The sequence below is a fragment of the Dermacentor andersoni genome, chromosome 2, assembly GCF_023375885.2.
Source record: "Dermacentor andersoni chromosome 2, qqDerAnde1_hic_scaffold, whole genome shotgun sequence".
NCBI classification, from domain to species: domain Eukaryota; kingdom Metazoa; phylum Arthropoda; class Arachnida; order Ixodida; family Ixodidae; genus Dermacentor; species Dermacentor andersoni.
Window position 1 is genome coordinate 135,494,657 of NC_092815.1, and position 4,963 is coordinate 135,499,619.

Here is a 4,963-nt window from a genome sequence, read left to right on the forward strand (position 1 = left end):
AGCGACCTTAGGATCATGCATCATGGCTTAATGGAGAGCTTTCCACCTGATTCATCAAAAATCACGGCAGGACAAGCACACCCTTCCAGAAACCTCTTGTCGCCCAAGTGATGCCGCTGCCGGGTGAGAGGGAACCAGACCTCCTTCCGTGCTTTCGCAAGCACTTCGTGAAAGCCCGGCGCCCGGCCCCCGAAAACCGCATCACAGCGTACCAACCAAACTTGGTATGAGCACTCGACAAGAAGAAACACGAACTGGTTGATCGCCTTCTTAGGCAAAGGGTGAAAAAATCGAACAGTCTGATGTGGAACACCTGAGAGACAAAAAAGGGTAGCAATCTGTTGGAGAATAACTGCGGGAAGCAAACACTGCGTAGAGATATGAACCGAATCCTCACGACTGCCACAAAAAGGGCACACTCCACGAGCCGCGATGGCTATGAAGGGCCTTTAACTCAACGGCAGGCACCTTCGCGCCAGGCGGTACATGAACGTAGCTCGCCTGGCATCGAGGAAACTGGCCATAATAGTTTGGCCTATGGATGAACACAGATCGTACCTTTGGCAATGCGGGGCGGTGACCTGGGGTGAGGATATCGACTAGTTCTTGGATTGGAGTTGAAGCTACATCGGTGCCGGGGTGAATCTTGCGGAGGCATACCAGTGAGTTGGCAGCCGCCGCATAAATGGTGGATGGGGAATTTGAGTAAGGCGCACAGTGGGAAAATGTGCTTTGCAATAACAAACGGAGTCGGGTACTAAGAAAAAAGGAAGTAAAGCTTCGAGTCAGGAGCATATCCTGGTTAAGAGCGACCTGGGTCAACCTGACGTGCCGCAGAAAAACAGGCGTTAGCGTCCAGCGTTAGACGTCGTTTCGGCAAGTTTTTGGAACCACGCATACGCGACCACGCAGGCCTTCCATGTGGCGCAAGGAAATTAACTAATTGAATTTACCAAGGTAAAATACGTAGAAAAATCGTAAAGTGCGACTTACACACAGTCCACAACATGACAGCATCGGACTGTAATTTGAATATACGAGAAAACATAAATCTTATGCGCGTAAATTCAAACATAAACCCATTTTAATGCAATAGCGTTTTCCAGCTGCCGTTAGAGGTCTGTCGGCGGGGCCCCTATTTCCTTCCACACCGTCAAAAAAAGAACCGCAAAGCTCGCCTTCGTGCATAGCGTTCGACGCCAGCGTTTCCCGTAAACATTACGGTTACATAAGCTGTAGTTACCGGGTAATGTGAGAAGCACTCACGGATCTTTGTATGCTATTGGGTTCCACTCCTTGAGGCGAAGCTTAAGCGTTGTGAATAGAATACAACTTGTGAAATACAACTTGTGAATAGTTTTATACGTGTAACAATCCATTCTGGCAGTGACGGTGCCGCTATCTGCTGACCTGAAGCATGCCCCAAGCTGTTTTGCGCTGCTACCATACTACCATAGCAGGTACCATACCATAAGCGGACATACCGCAGCCTTACAACTGCTTTTTTGATTGGAACATTAGGCTCCACCCAACCAGGCGGAGCCTCACAAAAATTGACCTGTTGTATATGTCCCTCCCCACGGTAACCTTTAGTAATATGCGAAAGGTTAAATGCGAAAGGTGTCTGATGAGGAGAGACATGAGCTATGACACTCTGCGCGTGCTCTTCGTGTTAGCATAGCGTGGCCACATGAATGGACCTTCGTACTAAAACAAGGTGAGCTGTAACTTTGACGCAAACTATTTAATGTACACACTAAATGATAATACTTGGTTTGAAGGAATCTAAAGTATCTACTTCGGTCACTAGATCTTTTATTCAAAGCTTTCTCACACTATTTAAATAAAAGCATAGTGATACAATATACCCTTCAGCTCGAAGCAGGAATCCTTTTCTTCACGTAGGCACATGTACCAACTCTTATAGCATCTTCGGCTGGCCGTTTCGGAGCGCTCTAGACCGCTCTGGCTAGCTGCGTTGTCTTCGGCTGGTTGAAAGAGGGTGCGCGCCTTGAATTCGCCTGGTTCTTTTCGATCGCTCTTCTCCATCTACGAGCGCTCTGAGGCACCCCGAGCCATGTCGTCAGAGCAGTTGCCGAGATTGAAGCGTTTCCCGCAACGTCATCAACGTCATCGCCAACAGCAGCGACGCTGCTGTTGGCGATGGTCCACTGCCAGCTAGGAAACCTAGGCCACTGCATGCTGGCGTCTCGACGAACGCTCGTCCCACCGGCGCGTCCGCCGTTTTTCATGGCAAGCGCCGCCAGCTGATGATAGTGATCTAAATAAAGGAAGGGCGCTTGATTCTGCAACCCGTGAGGGACGTTGGCAGTAGTGCCGTGGATGTACGTCTGCCATTTCCTCTTCCGAGAGCGAGTCACATGTTCGGCTTGAGCGCGTGTCCTCTGCCTCCGAGTTCATGGAACGCCACATCTCCTTGGCTCTGCTTCGGGGGATGGAGGCAACCAGTCGAAGATACCATTAGTGTGAACGAATGAATGAATGAATGAATTGACTAGTGATTTTAAACGATTGATCATTAGCCTATGTGGGGAAGGGGGTGGCAGGAACATAAAATAAATAAAAATAAAATAAATAAAATATTTAAAGATAAGAGGTGTATGTGGGGAGGGGGGGGGGGGAGTTCAGCCTCCCATGGTTCCCATCCTTATCACTGAAAGGGTCGAATCATTCAAAGTGTCAAATAATTCGCTTCATTCCAATCTTTATTGTGAATTCGTAGAGCGGCAGGCGACTTTCCCGGATCTCTACGGTACTTGCGGAGTTGCCGACACTTCCAGAGTTGGTATTGTCCCGGCGTAATTGGCGGCAATAAAGAGTTTTAAGTCGAAGCTTTCTTTGCCAGCGTCCCAGAGGTTTGGCGTGGGAGATTTCAGTTTCTCACTGATAGGCGCACGGGTACGACAATGTACTGCCAGGGAGCACGTCTCTATTCTGCGTAATCTAACAATAAATCACGACACACCAATACATGGGTATTTCTAAAGCAGACAAATTTCTTAATGAAATAAAGCACATGATATCCGATGGCTTCTCTGATTCTCTTAAATTTTTTATCAGTATGACGTAACTGGGTATTCTCGTACGCTCCGGCTTACACCAAGTGTATTTTGTTTTCTTTTCTTTTTGTTTATTTCTTTAGCTGCACTACTTTTTTTAAGATATCCCCTGTGGCAGGTAGCACAATTCTAACCGATGAACAGAATTACTCTGTGAGGCATACGTTACTTCTACAAGAAATAAAACTGAATAATTGGATAATTAACACAACGGCAATCATTAACTAATAATTAATTACTCTACGGCACATATTGCAATTTACGAGTTGCAGCCGATGAGTTCGCAAAGCATATACAAATAATTAGAAAAAATTCTCAGGATGGCACCAGTTAGGAGATCTCAATTTTCAGTGTTCGACATACACCGGCGTTCCAGTTACTTTTGTGCTTCAATGCATAACACAGCGTTCTCATTAAAAAAAGTTGCAGTTGCTCCAGAAAGGCGAAGCACCGATTGCGCATCGCCTTCACGCATTCGCTCCTCCCCCCCACTTCCTCCCGCGCTGCCTCTCTACTTTCCTCCGTTTAGCGCGCGAGATTGAGCCCCGATCGACAGTTCCCCTTGCGCCTGGTCGCGAAATACGCAGTTGCTGCCGGAGCCCAACGCGCCACCCCTCCCTTCCTCCGATTCCCCCACGGCCTTTCGCGCTACGGAAGACGGCGCGCTTGCGCTCCGCTTTCCTCCCTCGCGTGCTTTCTTTCGTACGTGCAGCATACGGTGCGAGGCGACATGGACTTTGTACGGAGCACCACGGCGAAGGCGATGCAAAAATGCGCCTGGAGTGTCCGTATAACTGCTATCGCAATAAAGCAGAATGACAGTGCATGTTTACCACAAGTTTGACGGCGCCTATCTGGAAACCGATGCCATCCTCACAATTCGTTTCAAGTAGACATGCCTTGGGAACTCACTAGCTACATTTCCTAGATTGCAATACGTGCTGTAAATTAGTAAGAAACTTAACAAGTGAACCTTTGTTAATTAGTCAATTGCGCATTTAATTTTTCGTGGAAGTAATGTCTGCCACAGCGAGTAATTTAGTGGTTAGAATTGTTCTGTCTGTCACAGACCAACTGACCCTACGGCGCGGAAAGAGTGCCAATGAGCGCGCTTTTCTCCCGCGTAATAATACAACACATCACGACATAAAACCTGTACATATGATGTCGGCTCACACGTGTCTCTAAAGCACATATACTTCATAATGAAAAAGCGCATGATATTCAACGGCTTCACTGAATTTCATAATTTTCTGATATTTGGGCTGCCCCCTTTTCTTGAACCATTAGGCACGTGCCGTTTCTTGGTCGCTGCTCCAGGATGGTTATGTGCCACTGTGAATAGCCCATTCATTCATTCATTCATTCATTCCTTCATTAATTAATTAATTAATTCATTCATTCATTCGGCAAATGCGAGCGTTTATGTGTCACTGTGAATAACTTATTCGTAGAAAATAAAAGTTATGCAGATTCAAAGCCCATGTTGAAATCTGTTTGAAACGAAGCTTTTGTCTTGGGACATCTGATAAGCAGACATGACTTCACTACTTCTCGGCTGTAATTTCTTGTTTATAGCATTTACACCATAAGTTAGTGATTAAAAAGTTAATTATATTATTTTAGTTTTTTAAACAAATGGCCGATGTCTATATATATATATATATATATATATATATATATATATATATATATATATATATATATATATATATATTGCTATATATATATATATTGCTATATATATATATATTGCTGCTAATTTCCATCTGGCAACGTAGCCTACCTGCAACAATGGCAGAGGCTTAGATATAAGTTTCTTTTCAAGAAACTGCTGGCTCTCCCGTAATAGAGAGTCGATATAAGCATGAAACTGCAACCGG

The 4,963-nt window shown here is 45.6% G+C and overlaps 1 pseudogene; it reads right to left on the reverse strand.

Annotated features, from left to right (window-relative positions):
• Positions 1–1,522: 1,522 nt before the first annotated feature.
• LOC126541030 (U5 spliceosomal RNA) lies at positions 1,523–1,641 on the reverse strand (annotated as a pseudogene).
• Between the last annotated feature and the right edge of the window lie 3,322 nt (positions 1,642–4,963).